We start from the raw sequence: 19,711 nt of genomic DNA, 5'->3' as shown, positions 1-19,711 counted from the left end.
AATCTAACAGATTCCTGTAATTCCCATTTAAAATATTAAGTAATGGCAGCTTATTTTTTTGTTTAAGTTCCAATTTCTCTCAGCACCCCCTTACATTACTGTATTAAAAAAATAATACCTTTTAAAATAAATTACATGAGGGCCCTGATGCACCACTGGGTAAAGGTGCTGCCCAGAGTAAGTCATACAGGCCAGAAACTCTCAGGTTCAATTCCCAGCCTATGCTGAGTTAGCTGATTTCAATTGGGGCAGCAACTGGAACATGATGATTAATCTCAGTGTCCCTGGGTATAAGATTTCCCACCCTAACCACGATCCAATGACTCATGCTGGTAAGTGTACTTGTGTGGATTTTGGACAAGGATATTTCTGGGGTTGGCTTCGATGCCCTCCACTGTCAGATAGTCTACCGACATTCATTTCAATGCTCACACATAAGGAATGGCCACTCAGGAGACGTGATAAAGAGCTGCCAGTCTTTTTGGAATCGTAGTCCAGCAGGAGTCAATATTTTGAACGGAAAAAGTAGGAAACGGAAGAAAAATACGATGGACTTCAAGTTAAGTGAATTGGGTTCAGATAATCAATATCCAATTATTTTAAAGACTAGAATTAATATATCACACCACTCAAAAACCTATCAAAGTGTTTTGCATACAATTAGTTTGAAGTGCAACGACTTCGAGACAAATGGGGCAGCCATGTTGTGCACAGCAAGATCCCACAAACAGCAATGAGTTAAGATGCTTTTTCTGGTGGTGTTGGTTAAGGTAGGAATGTTGGCCAGGACATTGGGGAACTACCTATTCTTTGATTAATATCATGGAGTCTATAATATCCACCTGAACCACCCAGTCAGACCCTGGGTTTAAGGGGTTATCTGAAGGACAGCATCTCCAGCAATGCAACATTCTCCCCAGTACTGTAATGAAGTGCCAGCCTTCTGTGTGTATTCTGCAAGAATTTCAGCCGTAAAGATTTAATCAAATCAACGTGAATTTCCTCCAGATCTGGCTCTATTTGAAAAGAGTCATGTCAACCACAGGTACTTGAAACATTTCCAATGATATATAAACAATATTAAATATAATTCAAATGGTTTATAGGGCAGCTGTACTTTTAAGAAAAACAAATCCCTTTATTGAAGTTAGCCACCGGGATCACGTTGGCTGGCTCTCCTTTCGTAAGGAAAAGCTCATCCCAGCAAAAAACGATTTTTAAAAAAAATGAATGGTTTAAGATAATTGCAATGGAGCCCGGTTGCCAAGGCGCCCGGGGTTTGGCGTAGTACATCCTAGCAACAGTCTCTGCGCTGTCAATTGCATGTGAGAGAGATCGGCGGAATACAGTATCCGTTCACCCCGGGGACTGTGCACACCAGGGGCGGGCAAGAGGATAGAGCCAGAGAGAGGGCGCAGCCTGCCCAGGACCATTGCAAAAGGTAGGGAGAGGGGAAGAGCGACCTGATGCAGCATTTCCATGCTCGAGTGCCTCATTTTTTTGCATGCTATCTCTTTAGATGTCTCCATGGTGATGGCGAGGACGCGCAGAGAGAAAGAGGGAGGCGGGGACGAGCTTTTTTCTTCCCCTCACTTGCTGTAATGTGTGTTGTGCAAGGATTCAGTAAAGTGACGTCTGCGGATCAGACAGGGTCTGGGTGGAAAAAGGAAGCCTGATCTTTGTTAACATGTCACCTCCTTTCGCTCCTGGATGTTGCTCCTGGTTTGGACAGTCTCCATCACACAATAGACAAGGTAGGAAACTCGGAGAGGGAGGGGTGGGGGTGGGCAATGCTTAATTTACTATCTGTACGTTGTATGAACACATTCATCTTCTCCAAATGTCCGTAAACTGGTATCGCGAACTTTTCGTCTCAGTTTGTCTCTTACCTTAAGACTACTGACTGACAGTAGTTCCTGCTATTTTGATAATCTTAAGACTGTTTCCGTCCTCCTCTTGTATGGATCCCCTGCAATGTTCTACTCCCATTCATGTCTATTACACTGAACATCAAGTGGCGATTTCACGTCTCCCCACACAGAGCCAACTGAGCTGGATTGACAGGATCGCTGGAACAAGTCGTGTCCATATATAAGAACGGGATCGGGATAACTGCAGTGTGAAGCTGGGCAGGTTTATTAAGGCTCCTTGGTTAGCCCCAGGACATCTATCACCACTGATGTGATTTCATAAACTATCTGCCACCGCTGTCTGATAAAATGGCTCATGTATTAACCCCTTTGTGGCCACAAATGTTCCCCTACCCAACCCCATCCTTGAGTTTGAATTAAACCCGACCCGTGGGAGCCACTGACTTATGATTCTGTCTGCACTGCTACTCTATCTCTTTCTGTCACTAACCTTTTATGTTATGTCATTTATTTTGTTAAGCTCGCGTGGAGCATAAACACCGGCACAGACCTGTTGGGCCGAATGGCCTGTTTCTGTGCTGTAAATACTATGTTAGATGTAATGCAATGTTACCCTCCCTGCCTTCCGTTTCTGTGAATAAGCAACGCAGAGAAAGGCTACTAATTCAACAGGATTTTTATTTTTGCATAATTCTCAGCCATTTATTATTTTTTAAAAAAACAGACTGAAGCAGCATTCAGTGAGGTAACTTTGCAATAACCAGAACTCTTGTGTAGTGCTGACAAGCTTTCTCTTCAATCACCCGGCTGGCAAAAACATTATCCTTTCTGTTTCCAATCCGCCCCATTCACGTTGACGTTATAAAAGTGCAGCTGATGCCGCGCACACACACCGATGGATGCATTGGGAAAATATAAACGTATCAACTTACTTTGTTCTGGCGCCAGCGGAGACCCCACTGTTTCGTGGGACCTGTGAAGTGCAGCCGAATTCACTAGCTCTGTTTTTTTTGCTCGACGTCTGATGGAGAACGAGGCCATGTGGAAGCATAAACATGCAGAGTGTGCTAGGAGGCTGATATGATATTGCACTGCCAAAATCACAACTGCAAAGTGTCGGAAAATGTCATACCCGTTCTTCTTTCCAAACCCACCTTCCTCACTCACTGCCTTGTCCGCTGACGAAATCTGTTAAAAGATACCGCTGTCAACATATGGGGGGACGTGGGAATGAGGTTCTTAATCAAAAATAATTATGTAGACCCAAACCCATTGAAACATATGGAGCTGTGTTTACTTTTAAGAGCGATACACATCAAAATGGGTCCCATTTTTAGACCAAATTGAATGAGTCTTACACCAGATAGGTGACGTTTGACAGATCTGCTTCATGTAAGAATAGGATTCTGAGCTAGATAAATATTTTCTCCCTTAGGCAAAGGATGATATATGATTGGATTGGGATTAACAGGAGCACAGATTTAGATGAGTTCAGAGAACTGGGTAGTTTACCCCATTGTACCCTCCCTATCTTTTAGCTAAAAGAAAGAATTTGTATTTATATGGCACCATACATCACTTCAGGACGTCCCAAAGCATTAGAATCATAGAATGGTTACAGCACAGAAGGAGGCTATTTGGCCCATTGAGTCTGTGCCGGCTGTCTTCAAGAGCAATCCAGCTAGTCCCACTCCCCTGCCCTTTCCCCGTAGCCCTGCAAATTTTTTCCCTTCAAATAATATCCAATTCTCTTTTGAAAGCCACGATTGAATCTGCCTCCACCACCTCCCTCAGGCAGTGCATTCCAGGTCATGATCACACTCTGTGTAAAAAAGTTTTTCCTCATGTCGCCTTTGGCAATCGCCTTAAATCTATATCCTCTGGTTCTTGATCCTTCCGCCAATGGGAACAGTTTCTCTCTATCTACTCTGTCTAGACCCTTCATGATTTTGAATACCTCTATCAAATCTCCTCTCAACCTTCTCTGCTCTAAGGAGAACAACCCCAGATTCTCTAGTCTATCCACATAACTGAAGTCCCTCATCCCCGGAACCATTCTAGTAAATCTTTTCTGCACCCTCTCTAAAGCCTTCACATCCTTCCTAAAGTGCAGTGCTCAGAATTGGACCCAATACTCCAGTTGTGGCCGAACCAGTGTTTTATGAAGGTTCATCATAACTTCCTTGCTTTTGTACTCTGTGCCTTTATTTATAAAGCCTAGGATCCCGTATGCTTTTTTAACAGCTTTCTCAACCTGCCCTGCCACATTCAACGATTTGTGTAGATATACCCCCAGATCTCTCTATTCCTGTACCCCTATTAGAGTTGTACCCTTTAGTTTATATTGCCTCTCCTTGTTCTTTCTACCAAAATGTATCACTTCGCATTTCTCTGCGTTAAATTTCATCTGCCATATGTCCACCCATTGCACCAGCCTGTCTATGTTCTCTTGAAGTCTATCGCTATCCTCCTCACTGTTCATTATACTTCCAAGTTTTATGTTATCTGCAAATTTTGAATTTGTGCCCTGTACACCCAAGTCCAAGTCATTAATAAAAATCAAGAAAAATAGTGGTCCTAATACCAATCCCTGGGGAACACCACTGTACACCTCCCGCCAGTCCGAAAAACAACCATTCACCAGTACTCTCTGTTTCCTGTCACTTAGCCAATTTCATTTGCATGCTGCCACTGCCCCTTTTATTCCATGGGCTTCAACTTTGATGACAAGCCTATTATGCAGCACTTTATCAAATGCCTTTTGGAAGTCCAAATACAACACGTCAACCGCATTGCCCTCATCGACCCTCTCTGTTACCTCATCAAAAAACTCAATCAAGTTAGTTAAACATGATTTGCCTTTAATAAATCCCTGCTGACTGTTAATTTTGTCCCGGATTATCATTTCTAAAAGATCCCCCCCACCCCACCAAGGTTTAGTTGACTGTCCTGTATTTGCTGGGTTTATCCTTACACCCTTTTTTTAAAAGGGTGTAACATTTGCAATTCTCCAGTCCTCTGGCACCACCCCCGTATCTAAGGATGATTTGAAGATTATGGCCAGTACCCCCGAAATTTCCACCCTTACTTCCCTCAGCAACCTAGGATGCATCCCATCTGGACTGGGTGATTTATCTACTTTAAGTACAGCCAGCCTTTCTAGTACCTCTTTATTAATTTTTAGCCCATCCAGCATCTCAACTGCCTCTTCTTTTATTGTAAACAATTTTACAACACCAAGTTATAGTCCAGCAATTTTATTTTAAATTCACAAGCTTTCGGAGGCTTCCTCCTTCCTCAGGTAAACGTTTACCTGAGGAAGGAGGAAGCCTCCGAAAGCTTGTGAATTTAAAATAAAATTGCTGGACTATAACTTGGTGTTGTAAAATTGTTTACAATTGTCAACCCCAGTCCATCACCGGCATCTCCACATCACATCTTCTTTTATTGTCACTTTGGCAGCATCTTCTTCCTTGGTAAAGACAGGTGCAACATATTCATTTAGTACCGCAGCCATGCCCTCTGCCTCCATGCATAGATTTCATTTTTGTTCCCTAATCGTTCCCACCTCTCCTCTTACTACCCATTTAATGTTTATATGCCTATAGAAGACTTTTGGATTCACTGTTATGTTAGCTGTCAGTCTATTCTCATACTCTCTCTTTGCCCCTCATTTCCTTTTTCACTGCCCCTCTGAACTTTCTATATTCAGCCTGGTTCTCACTTGTGTTATCAACCTGACGTACGCCTCCTTCTTCTGCTTCATCTTACTCTCTATCTATTTTATCATCCCGGGAGCTCTGGCTATAGTTGCCCTACCTTTCCCCCTCGTGGGAATGTACCTAGACTGTACCTGAACCATCTCCTCTTTAAAGGCTGCCCATTGTTCAATTATAGTTTTGCTGCCAATCTTAGATTCCAATTTACCCGGGCCAGATCTGTTCTCATCCCACTGAAATTGGCCCTCCTCCAATTGAGTATTTTTACTCTAGATTGCTCCTTGCCCTTTTCCATAGCTAATCTAAACCTTATGATACTATGATCGCTGTTCCCTAAATGTTCTCCCACTGACACTTGCTCCATTTGGCCCACCTCATTCCCCAGGAATAGATCCAGCATTGCCTCCTTCCTCGTTGGGCCGGAAACATACTGGTCAAGAAAGTTCTCCTGAACACACTTCAAAAATTCCTCCCCCTCTTTGCCCTTTACACTAATACTATCCCAGTCTATATTAGGATAGTTGAAGTCCCCCATTATCACTACTCTGTGGCTCTTGCACCTCTCTGTAATTTCCCTGCAAATTTGCTCCGCTATATCCTTCCCACTAGTTGGTGGCCTATAGAATTCACCCAGTAGTGTAATGGCACCTCTATTATTTCTTAACTCTAACCAAATAGATTCTGTCCCTTTCCCCTCCAGGACATCCTCTCTCTCCAGCATTGCAATATTCTCCTTAATCAATACTGCCACCCACCCACCCCCACCTTTCTTTCCTTCCCTATCTTTCATGAACACCTTGTATCCAGGAATATTTAGTACCCAATCCTGCCCTTTTTTGATCCAGGTCTCTGTTATCGGCACAACATCATATTCCCAAGTGGCTAATTGTGCCTGCAGCTCAACAACCTTATTTACCTCGCTTCATGTGATTACGCACATGCACTGTAAACATATCTTAAAACTTCTCGTACTCTCTCTTAGTCTGATCCCACCTAATACCGTACTATTTCTTACTCTAGTGCTATCTGTCTCTCCCAATCCTTTGTGCACCTTGTTTCTCCTTTCCACTGCTACATCCTGGTGTCCATCTCCCTGCAAAATTAGTTTAGACCCTCCCCCACAGCACTAGTGAACCTTCCCACGAGGACATTGGTACTGGCTCTGTTGAGGTACAACCTGTCCGGCCTGTACAGGTCCCACTTTCCCCAGAACTGGTCCCAATGAACCAATGAATTACTTTTGAAGTGTAATATCTGTTGTAATGTAGGAAACACAGCAGCCAATTTGTGCACAGCAAGGTCCCACAATGAGATAATGACCAGATAATCTGTTTTAGTGATGTTGGTTGAGGGATCAATATTGGCCAGGACATCAGGGAGAACCCCCCTGCTCTTCTTGGAATAGTGTCACGGGATCTTTTAGGTCTACCTGAGAGGGCAGACGGGGCCTCGATTTAACGTCTTATCTGAAAGAAATAAGGGTGGAAATTGCAGAGGCTCTGGCCACAATCTTCCAATTCTCTTTTTAATATATATTAATGACCTGGACTTGGTTATACAGGGTATAATTTCAAAGTTTGCAGATGATACAAAACTCAAGAGTAAGCAATGTGGAGGATAGTAACAGACTTCAGGTGGACATAGACAGACTGGTGAAATGGGCAGACACATGGCAGTTGAAATTTAACACAGAGAAGTATGAAGTGATGCATTTTGGTAGGAAGAATGTGGAGAGGCAATATAAACTAAATGGCACAATTTTAAAGGGGATGCAGGAACAGAGAGACCTGGGGGTGCACATACACAAATCTGTGAAGGTGGCAGGACAAGTTGAGAAGGCTGTTAAAAAAGCATATGGGATCCTGGGCTTTATTAATAGAGGCTTAGAGTACAAAAGCAAGGAAGTGATGCTAAACCTTTATAAAACACTGGTTAGACCTCAGCTGGAGTATTGTGTTCAATTCTGGGCACCACACTTTAGGAAGGATATTAAGGCCTTAGAGAGGGTGCAGAAGAGATTTACGAGAAAGGTGCCAGGGATGAGGGACTTCAGTTATGTGGAGAGACTGAAGAAGCTGGGGTTGTTCTCCTTAGAACAGAGAAGGTTTAGGGGAGATTTGATAGAGGTGTTCAAAATCATGAAAGGTTTTGACAGAGTTAGTAAGGAGAATCTGTTTCCAGTGGCAGCAGAGTCGGAAACCAGAGGACATGGATTTAAGGTGATCGGCAAAAGAGCCAGAGGCGACATGAGGAAACATTTTTTTATGCAGCGAGTTGTAATGATCTAGAATGCACTGCCTGAAAGAGTGGTGGAAACAGATTCAATAGTAACTTTCAAAAGGGAATTGGATAAATACTTGAAGGGAAAAATTTACAGGGCAATGGAGAACTCTTTCAAACAGCCAGCACAGGCATGATGGGCTGAATGGCCTACTGTTGTGTTGTACCTACTATGATACCTCTGACTGTGCACAGTCCCTCAGCACTTCACTGAAATGTCAGCCTAGATTATGTACTCTAGACCCCGGAGTGTGACTTGAACCTACAACCTTCTGACTCAGAGGCGAGAGTGCTACCATTGAACCAAGGCGGACACCTTAGGGTTTAAAACTACCCCAGTCAGAAGACTGAAGAGCTCCACTTTCTTTTTGATTGGTCTTTGAGTGCTGCAGGGTATTTCACCTCTGGAAACCTGGGCTCAAGCCCACCACAGACAGGTAAAGTGAAAGTTTATTCTGACAGCACGGTAAATCAGGGGAAGAAAGTTTTTCACTTCCTATTCCACTGCACCAAGCTTCTCTTCAAGTTCATTGCTGGAAAGACATATCTGCCAATATATTTGGGATTATAAAACAATTGACTCTAGTGTAAGTCAGGATGCAAAGGCACAATATAGTGCAGAGCTGATATGTAAAATATATGATGTAGTGTCAATGGATAGCCCTGGATCTCAGAAACAGATGTGCAATACTTTTCTACCAGTCATATGATCAATAATATCCACTTGCTTACATCAAGCAGTGTGAATCTGCACTCAGCTTCTGATGAGACAATAAACCTCAGATTCCACGGCATTATTTGAAGAAGAACAAGATGTTTTCCTAGCCAACATTCCTCCCTCAACTAATATCACAAAAAATAGATTAATCATTCATCTCATTGTTATTTGTGGGATCTTGCTATGTACAAAATGGCTGCCACATTTGCCTGCATAACAACAATTACTGCATTTTAAAGTAGTTTATTGTATATGAAATGCATTGAGACACTTCAGAGCTATGAATAGGTGCTATAATGCAAGCCTGCTTATTTTTTACGTTACAAAAATTTATGAAAAGCATAAGACCTATCAAGTATCATTTAACAATTTTATATTTTAATTTTCTTTGTTTTTGTTTTTAAAAAGTTGCAGTTTGCGACATTCGTGTGTTCCACTTCAACATGCTTGTACGCATTGCCAGTAGCATACACATTTGTACACTGCAGAGTTTATTTAGTACACATGTTTGCCTGCTGTAGTGTTCACTTAGTACACAAATTTGCATGCTGTGTAGATTCCCCTTAGCACACAAATTTATACCATGTATAGGCTTCCTTTAAAACACACATTGGTATGCTGTGTAGATTTCCATTAGCACACATATTTATGCACTGTGTAGAATTCCTTTCGGACATACATGAGTATGCCATGTGGCGAGAGATTTTCATCCTGCACCGAAAGTGGGCATTAAGTGGGCGAGGTGTCAGCAGTGCCCGCCCAAAGACACGGTCAGGAAGCTTGAAGCATTTTCAAGTTTGGGCCTATTTGAATTCCGATGGCAAGTTACAGGCGCCAAATGGGCGTTCCACTGCAGCTCGCCAGTTTTGGAAGGCCAAGAATCGTGCGGCTATTACACAGAGCCAGCCAGCAGGTCAGGGAGGGAACCAATCCGAGGGGCTGGCGAGAACGGACTGGCAGTGAGCCAGAAGATTTTTGTGGGGCCAAAAAATTACCTTTTCCTGAGCAACTGGCAGTGGTCCCTTTAAGGATTGCAAGAAACATTTACATGGATACTTTAGAACTGGTTCCCCTTCCTAGGCATTCCCAGCGAGGAACAACACTCACAGAGAGCATAGGTTGGGAAATCTTGGGCCTTCAGCCCCTGATTTTCCACCTATTCATTTCATTGGATGGAAAACTAATATCTGGGGCCCCATGATTTCCAACCAGAGCTCATTGTATTTGGTGATGTTGGTTCAAGGGCAAATGTAGGCTAGGACATCAGGCGAACTTCCTGCTCATCTTCGCATAAGGTCATAGGATCTTTTACGTCTGCTTAAGAAGGCAAATGGGTCCTCGGTTTAATATCCCATCTGATAGAATGCACCTCTGACAATGCAGTATTCCTAGAGTACGGCACTGAAATGTCAGCCTACATTGGGCGCTCAAGTCCCAAAGTCGGGCTTGAATGCATAACTTTTTGACTCAGAGGTGAGGTTGCTTCCAACTGAGCCAATGCTGACAATATCAAACTGAGATCTTGGGCTCGATTTTCCTGGGAAATTGCAGGTGCGTTGGGGGCGGGAGGGTTTCGAAAAGCGGGGAAGTCCCGTTTGGGTTCTGAGCCCGGCTCCAACCCGCTGACGTCCGAGTTTCCCATGGACGCACCTGCATGCGCGCGGGCGTCCCGAATCCGGAAGTCCCACCGGCAATTAAAGCTGGCGGGATGATAGTTAAAGAGCCAAATGTACCTCATTGAGGTACTTAAGGCACTTTACTTGTGACACATTACGTAGTTAGAACAATTTTCAACTTACCTGGGCGACTTTCCCACGGCTTCTGATTCATGCCTGGTTGAAGGGCCGGATCAGGCAAAAAGAGACAAAAGAAATTAAATAAAAAACCATTGCACAAAGTTAAAACACAAGTCAACCTACCTTTCCACCCTGCTCCGATGTCCAATGTCTCCCTTTCTGTTCTCCCCTTCTTCACCCACCCCGATCCCTTCTTCACCCCCCCCCGATGTCCCCTTCTTCGACCCTCGATGTCCCCTTCATCTTCCCTTCTTTACCTCCGATCTTCCCCTCTCCCCCTGATCTTCCCCTCTCCCCCTGATCTTCCCCTCTCCCCCCCCCGATCTTTCGTTCCAGCACCAGATGACGTCTCACTCTCTCTCTTTCTCTCCCCCCCCACCCCCTCGCGTTGCACCTCCTGAAGGCAGCCAGCCTGTCAACCATGTCGGAAAAGGTAAGTTTTGTTTATTCGGGTTTGTCACGCGCACTTTCACCCCCCTCCCCCCACTACCAACCCGCCACCATTTCAAAATTGTGCCCCTTGTCTGCTTGCTGCAGTAGTTTATTTGGATATTACTTCCACCTCCGTAACATCACCCGTCTCCACACCTGCATCAGCTCATCTGCTGCTGAAACCCTCACCCATGCCTTTATTACCTCTAGACTCAACTATACCAATGCTCTCCTGGCCTCCCATCTTCTACCCTCCATAAACTTGAGCTCATCCAAAATTCTGCTGCCCTTATCCTAACTCGCACCAAATCCCGTTCACCCATCACCCCTGTACTCGCTGACCTACATTGGCTCCTGGTCCAGGCACTCCTCGATTTTAAAATTCTCATCCTTGTCTTCAAATCCCTCCATGGTCTCGCCCCTCCCTATCTCTGTAACTTTCTCCAGCCCTACAACCCTCCGAGATCCCTGCGCTCCTCCAATTCTTGCCTCTTGCACAACCCTGATTTTAATCGTTCCACCTTTGGCGGCTGTGCCTTCAGCTGCCTAGGCGCTGGAATTCCCTCCCTAAATCTTTCCGCCTCTCGACCTCTCTCTCTTTTAAGACACTTCTTGAAACCTATGTCTTTAACCAAGCTTTTGGCCACCTGCCCTAATATCTCCATATGAGGCCTGGTGTCAAATCTTGTTTGAAAACACTCCTGTGAAGCGCCTTGGTTTTACTACGTTAAAGGCGCTATATAAATGTGAGTTGTTGTTGTTGTTGTTGTTGTTGTTGTTGTTGATCCCAGGATGCTACTTGAAAAAAAGCAGAGAGTACACTGTTGCTTTTACGATCTGGCTATGCACAAAATACAAAGTCACTGCACTTCAAAACAGTTCATTGTATGTGAGGCACTCTTGAGATGTTTCTGATCATAAGATAAGGCACTATACATATAGAAAGAAAGTGCTTGCATTTGTAAAGCGTCTTTCATAACCTCAGGACGTCCCAAAGTGCTTTACAGCTAATTAAGCACTTTTTGAAGTGTAGTCACTGTTGTAATGTAGGAAATGCTGCAGCCAATTTGCACACAGAAGATCCCACAAACAGCAATGAGATAATGACCAGATCATCTGTTTTAGTGATGTTGGTTGAGGGATAAATATTGGCTGGGGAGAACTGCCCTGCTCTTCTTCAGGTAGTGCCATGGGATCTTTTATGTCCACCTGAGAGGGGAGTTGGGGCCTCAGTTTTCCGTCTTATCTGAAAGACGGCAGCTACGACGGTGTAGCACTCCCTTAGTACTACACTGGAGCATCAGCCTAGATTATGTGCTTAAGTCTCTGGAGTGCGACTTGACCCCACAACCTTCAGAGCAGAGAGTGACCCACTGAGCCAATGCTGACACCATATGCACGTTAGTTTTTGAGAAGATGCTCATGCATCAGAGTTTTACTGTGATGGCGATTGGTTTAGCTTAAGGGATTGACCTCATGACAGGCCTCAGTTGCAGTAAAATTCTGGTACATCACTTCCACCTATCTGGCAAGTTGTCAACTGCTGATCAAAGTCCCAGAGATTTTCCTTAATTATCGGGCTGAATTTTATGGCTATAACATTACTGTCGGGCACTTTGATCATGAACTACTCCATTCCTCCCATTGAATTACTACAGCAAAAAATGTAAAGTTCTCTACTTAATTGGAGATATTAACCTGGAGATAACAGTTATCACTTGAATGTTTAATGCACTCACATCAGATTCCTCTCTTCACTGTTCTAATGGAGATGTTAGCTTATCTTTTGCAGCAGGGTGACTGATTACTCCTAGAGTGGCATGCAGCAAGAGTAAGATTTTTGTTATTGAGATGAAGGGAGTGTAGTGCAGGACATCACAAAGGTTGAAAAGACAAAATAGATTAAGAAATAATCAATAAATTATGTGAAGTATGGGTATTATAAACCTCTAAATTGTAGGGGGAACAAAAGGTTGGAGGATGCAAGGAACTCCATATTTTCAGGTCCAGGGAAAGAATGAATTACAATAGGAAATGATGAAGTGGGCCTTGACTTCAACACGAAGGAAGAGTATGTAGCTGGCATAGTTGGAGTGTAGGAGGAACAAAAACCTTATGCAATGCCCTCTACAATATGACTTAATTCTACCTTCAGAAAAACATCTCCCACGACATTAATGTGACATTTCCATTTCCTACACTAGTCAGCTTTGCGGCCTCTCTGAATTACAAACAGTTTTGCACCACGGACTCACATCCACTGGGAACTAGATTGAGATCTGCTTCAAATTCATATTGCATAGGGCCTTCAAAGCCAGCAAAGAGAAGAGTCTTTTATCATGTCAGTGTGTTGGATTCAAACCTGGAGTTCCAGGAGTTCCAGGAAAGTATATGAACCTGCACAGCACTCTGGCCCCAATCCCAGTTCTTTTCACTAGATTATCCATTGATTTTTGTTTCTTTCAAATCTAATGCTGCTAATTCAATCCGGTTCCTTGCGGGCATGTGCCCAGAGTACAGAGCTATCTGTAATTAGGCACTCATTGACACTTTCCCTCAGAGAGGACACATAGATGTTAATGTAATAAACAGAAAAATATTACATTGCTGCAATAGTGGGTGTTCTAATGAGACACAATATTAAAGTACAGAGAAGAGGGCCCTTTAACCTGCATCTAACTATGCTACATGGCCTACTCTGGGAGTGCCTTATACCAACACTAGAGGCAAGAATTTCTGCTGAATACTACCTGATTTTTGGGCAGTGTTCCACTGCGTGGTGTAGAAAGTGAGGACGGAGACCCGTACTTCTTGATTCCTGCCCATTTCTCCAGCCGTGGGATTTTTCAGTGTCATTTCCACCAGATACTGGATGTGCTCTCCCAAATATAGACAGCGCCATTTAAATGAGGTGGTAATGATGTTGTGATAGTGTATATCACATTTTCTGTCATTACTGTCTCAGTAATGCTGTACGTTACTGTCATCTGTACACAACACACATCCAGCATTGCTAAGTGATGCAGAATGTGTAAAAAAATTAAATGGCCGCAGCAGATACTGAAATTGTTACGGGGATAATCAACTGCCATCTCACATTGCTTCATTATAGAATCTTCATTTGAGGCAGCAACATGTTTTGTGTTTGGGTGGCTGCCTGGCCCTTTAAGCTTTTTAAACTTCTTATCCTTGTGTTCAAATCGCTCCATGACCTCACCTCCCTATCTCTGTAACCTCCTCCGGCCCTACAACCCTTTAAGAACTCTGCGTTCCTCCAACTCTGGCCTCTTGTGCATTTCCTACTTCCTTCGCCTCACCATTGGTGGCTGTGCCTTCAGCCATCTAGGCACCAAGCTCTGCAATTCCCTCCCCAAATCTCTCTGCCTCTCCACCTCTCCTCCTTTAAGACATTTCTTAAAACCTACCTCTTCCTCCAAGCTTTTGGTCACTTGGTTAGACAAATCCCTGGTTAGACCGCACCTGGAGTACTGTGTGCAGTTCTGGGCACCGCACCTTCGGAAGGACATATTGGCCTTGGAGGGAGTGCAGCGTAGGTTTACTAGAATGATACCCGGACTTCAAGGGTTAAGTTACGAGGAGAGATTACACAAATTGGGATTGTATTCTCTGGAGTTTCGAAGGTTAAGGGATGATCTGATCGAAGTTTATAAGATATTAAGGGGAACAGATAGGGTGGATAGAGAGAAACTATTTCCGCTGGTTGGGGATTCTAGGAGTAGGGGGCACAGTCTAAAAATTAGAGCCAGACCTTTCAGGAGCGAGATTAGAAAACATTTCTACACATAAAGGGTTGTAGAAGTTTGGAACTCTCTTCCGCAAACGGCAATTGATACTAGCTCAATTGCTAAATTTAAATGTGAGATAGATAGCTTTTTGGCAACCAAAGATATTAAGGGATATGGGCCAAAGGCAGGTATATGGAGTTAGATCACAGATCAGCCATGATCTTATCAAATGGTGGAGCAGGCACGAGGGGCTGAATGGCCTACTCCTGTTCCTATGTTCTTATGTTCCTGTCCTAATGTCTCCTTTGGCTTGGTGTCAACTATTGTCTGATTACACTCCTGTGAAGCACCTTGGGACATTTTACTACATTAAAGGGGCTATATCAATGCAAGTTGTTGTTGTTGCTTAAGCTGCTGCTGATGTCAGATTCCTGCAACAGCAGTCATCTCCTGTCCCCATCCCCCTCTCCTCCCAGTGGTGACTTCCTAAACACAGATATCAATACTGTCAGGAACTTGTCGAAAATACTTAAATGTACCTGACTCCTGAAAGCTCACATTAGATAGTGCCAACCACCTCTAATAGATGGAAAGGCTGTCATACTTAAGGTGGCAGTCGCACCAGGGAATAAAATACCATCCTGAATGTTTAAAATTAGAAAGTGTTCATTTTTGTCGCACCAATATCTCTCACTTTGATAAGCACAAAGTAAAGAGCTAATAAAGAGTCCTTCACTTTATTATAATTATCTTGTTAAGCTTGTTAGATGCTGATTCCTTTCATGTAATTTTTTTTCTTTTCTTCTCCCACCATATTAAAGATGTGGAGATGCCGGTGATGGACTGGGGTTGACAATTGTAAACAATTTTACAACACCAAGTTATAGTCCAGCAATTTTATTTTAAATTCACAAGCTTTCGGAGGCTTCCTCCTTCGTTTACCTGACGAAGGAGGAAGCCTCCGAAAGCTTGTGAATTTAAAATAAAATTGCTGGACTATAACTTGGTGTTGTAAAATTGTTTACAATCACCATATTAAAGGCCTTACATAAATATAGTTGGTTGCTGTTGTGTTAACAACTGTCTCCAGATCTACAATTTAGTCATAAGTCCCAGCACCAGTGACTACACCTTATTTTCTGGGGGCTTTGTTGTAAAATGGTTCACGGTTTCTGTGAGGAAATTATTGGCGTGAAACCTTGTTATTAACTCTTCTGTTCTGGCTGAGAAACTCAAGCGGACAATAACTATTATTGACAATAACAATAACTCCACTCTATTGTATAAAATAACAAAGTCAGCGTCAAGGCATTTACTGGATTGTAGTGATTTGATGCAACTACTTGACTTTCATCTGTGCAATTTATTCATTTTCCGTCCTTTATTTGTTTGTAATGTTTTTAACTCTCCTGAGGTCTCTCTGGTCACGCATCGTTCTCCAGGAGAAAGAGTAAACCGTTGACCTACTGCAGGGTGTCTGTCTGTATTACTCAATCATAAAGGACAAATGAAAAGCCAAGGATGAGAAAAGGCTATTTGGCTCCCCGAAACTTGTCCCACTAACATTCCCCTTGTAGTAGCCAACTGCATTCTGAACATCCCTAATATTTTTATCTCAACGATTCTGCCTGCCAAATTATTCCATTAGTGCAAACAACTGTTTGGTTAGAATAAAATTGTCCAGCATGACTGGGTCTCTTTGGGATCGCTCCTGGCCTCCATACGTTGCCAGTTCCTAATGACACAACTAATATGAGGGGCTAAAGCATATGAGAAAATCATGGGTACAAACATACATCTTTGGCCCAGTGCATTTGTGCATCAAGTCACCATTGCTAAGCCATCATCATGGTATTTATTTAAAGGCATAATGCTGACCATGCAGGATAAATAACCACAGACTAAACAAGCATGACCCTAAACTAATTAAAAATAAAATAAATAGGAAAAAATAACCTCGACAAATCCTGCAGGGAGAAAGTGGCAGGGGTTCTCTGGGATAAAATAAGAACATGCAGAAACATGTTAAATCAGTTGTCATAGCTGCACAAAAGCATAGCTGCAGAGGCAAAACATAACAGTAAGAAATTATTTCACTACTACAACAGTAAGAGGGCAGAAAGAGAAGTGAGGACCATGAAACAAACATAAGCTACATGACCTCCCCAAGCACAGATAACTTAAACAATATTAATGGCATCAATATAAATGAGATTCTCCTTAAACCCCTCTCCCCTACCTCCTGTAGCCTCACCTTCAATAACAAGTGCGAGAAGCTCATGGACTTCCTTGTCACTATGATTGAGACCATCCGGCCAGCTGCCTTTGCTGCTTCCCAACCTTCCCCTAGTCCACCAAGCCAAACTTGTTTGAATCCCTCCAATCAGGTTTCCGCCCGTACCACAGTACTGAAATGGCCCTTATCAAAGTCACAAATGATATCCAATATGACTGTGACTGTGGTAAACTATCCCTCCTCATCCTTCTCGATCTGTCGACAGCCTTTAACATGGTTGACCACACCATCCTCCTCCAATGCCTCGCCTCCGTCGTCCAGCTGGCTAAGTCTGCGCTCGCCTGGTTCTATTCTTATCAATCGAGCCGCAGCCAGAGAATCACCTGCAATGGCTTCTCTTCCCACTCCTGCACCGATACCCCTGGAGTCCCCAAAGGATCGATCCATGGCCATTTCCTATTTCTCATCTACATGCTGCCCCTCGGCAACATCATCCGAAAGCACGTCATGTTCCACATGTACACTGACGACACCCAGCCCTATCTCACCACCTCCTCTCTCTCGATCCCTCCACTGTCTTTCATTCGTCACACTGTTTGTCTGATGAGCAAAAATTTCCTCCAATTAAATATTGGGGAGACCGAAGCCATTGTAATCATTCCCCGCCACAAATCCCGTTCCCTAGCCACCAACTCAATCCCTCCCCCTGCCACTGTCTGAGGCTGAACCAGACTGTTCTCAATCTTGGAGTCCATTTTGACCCTGAGATGAGGTTCCGCTCCATCGCCAAGACCGCCTACTTCCACCTCAGTAATACTTTCCGTCTCCGCCCCTGCCTCAACTCATCTGCTGCTGAAACCCTCATCCGTGCCTTTGTTACCTCTAGACTTGACTATTCTAATGTTATTCTGGCCGACCTCCCATATTCCACCCTCCATAAACTTGAGCTCATCCAAAACTCTGCTGCCTGTAGCCTAACTCGCGCAAAGTCCCGTTCACCTATCACCCCTGTGCTCGCTAACTTACATTGGCTCCCAATCCGTCAACGCCTCGATATTAAAATTCTCATCCTTGTTTTCCAGATCCTTCCATGGCCTCTCCCATCCCCATCTCTGTACCTACTCCAGCCCTACAACCCTCTGCGATCTCGGCGCTCCTCCAATTCTTACCCTAAGCTCTGGAATTCCCTCCCTAAACCTCGCTGCCTCTCTACCCCTCTCTCTTCCTTTAAGATGCTCCTTAAAACCTACCTCTTTGATCAAGCTTTTGGTCACCTGTCCTAATATCTCCTTAAGTAGTTTGGTGTCAAATTTTGTTTGATAACCCTCCTGTGAAGCGCCTTGGGACGTTTTACTACGTTAATCCAAGTAGTAGTAGTAAGTAGTAGTAGTAGTAGTAAGTAGTAGTAGTAGTAGTAGTAGTAGTAGTAGTTGTTGTTGTTGTTGTTGTTGTTGTGATGGAGTCCTAAACAGGATAAAAGGCTCAACACAAATAAATCCTCAGGGATAGGTATCATTTAGCCCAGAGCATTAAGGGAGACTAGAGGGGAGATTTGTAACACATTGACAATCATTATGGAGAAATCACTGGATGCTGGGGTGAGTTATAAGTAGTAACAGAAAAAACATTGTGCCTATTTTCAAAAAAGCAAACAAAACAGACACAGGCAACTACATTAGTGTTCCTTCAAACAATGGAATCAATTATCAGGAGTAAACGTGAGGATTACAACAATAATCTAGTAAACAACAGTCAATATGGATTCAGAAGGGGAAGATCCTGTGTAAAGCTCTATGGCATGTTGTAACTAGACTTCTAAAAGGCATTTAACAAAGTTCCAACCAAAAGGTTATTAGTTAAGCTCCAAGGTGTGTGGATTCAGAGTAAAGCTTAGGAGCGGATAAAAAATTAGGTAAAGGGTGGAGATTAATAGGTACTTGTTGGATGAGTTATGTTGTGACAGGGGAGGTTCTGAATGGAGTATTCCACTGATTAGTATTCCTACCACTGCTGTTTCTAATTTACACCGATGACTTGGGTTCAGAAACTCAGTGTAAATTGGTCAAATTTGCAGATCATACCAAGAGCATAAGAACATAAGAAATAAGAGCAGGAGTAGGCCATACGGCCCCTCGAGCCTGTTCCGCCATTCAGTAAGATCACGGCTGATCTTTGACCTCAACTCCAATTTCCCACCCAATCCCCATACCTCTTCATTCCTCTAGAGTCCGAAAAACAATCGATCTCAGCCTTGAATATACTCAACGACTCAGCATCCACAGCTCTCTAGGGTAGAGAATTCCAAAGATTCACAACCCTCTGAGTGAAAAAATTCCTCTTCATCTCAGTCCTAAATGGCTGACCCTTTATCCCAAGACAATGCCCCCTAGTTACGGACTCTCCAGCCAGGGGAAACAACCTCTCTACCCTGTCAAGCCATCTAAGAATTTTATATGTTTCATTGAGATCATCTCTCATTCTTCCAAGCTCCAGAGAATATAAGACCATTTTACTCAATCTCTCCTCAAAGGACAACCCTCTCATCCCAGGAATCAATCTAATGAACATTCATTGCACTGCCTCTAAGGCAAGTATATCCTTCCTTTGGTAAGGAGATCAAAACTGCTCCAGGTGAGGTCTCACCAAAGCCCTGTACAATTGCAGCAAGACTTCCTTGCACTTGTGCTCCAAACCCATTGCAATAAAGGCCAACATACCATTTACCTTCCTAACTGTTGCTGTACCTGCATGTTAACTTTCTGTGTTTTGTGTACGAGGACACCCAAATTCCTCTGAACACCAACATTTAATAGTTTCTCATCATTTAAAAAATATTCTGTTTTTCTATTTTTCCTACCGAAGTGAATAACCTCACATTTCCCCACATTATATTCCATCTGCCACCTTCTTGCC

At 43.4% G+C, this 19,711-nt stretch overlaps 1 protein-coding gene across 2 annotated transcripts in view; it reads left to right on the top strand.

Annotated features, from left to right (window-relative positions):
• The first annotated feature begins 1,336 nt into the window (after positions 1-1,336).
• Positions 1,337-19,711, top strand: part of LOC137327692 (leucine-rich repeat-containing protein 10B) — a 29,404-nt gene continuing 11,029 nt past the window's right edge. Inside the window, exons 1-2 of one of the 2 annotated variants that reach the window (XM_067993496.1) lie at positions 1,337-1,441; positions 1,520-1,754. The gene's annotated coding sequence lies outside the window, so the exon portion shown is untranslated. Of the gene's footprint in view, positions 1,755-19,711 lie in introns of both variants that reach the window. The other variant, XM_067993497.1, reaches the window with a different exon arrangement.

The sequence above is a fragment of the Heptranchias perlo genome, chromosome 12 (assembly GCF_035084215.1).
Source record: "Heptranchias perlo isolate sHepPer1 chromosome 12, sHepPer1.hap1, whole genome shotgun sequence".
In the NCBI taxonomy this organism is placed as follows: Eukaryota; Metazoa; Chordata; class Chondrichthyes; order Hexanchiformes; family Hexanchidae; genus Heptranchias; species Heptranchias perlo.
Note: the sequence above shows the minus strand (reverse complement) of the source record. Positions and strands in the feature narration are given on the sequence as shown.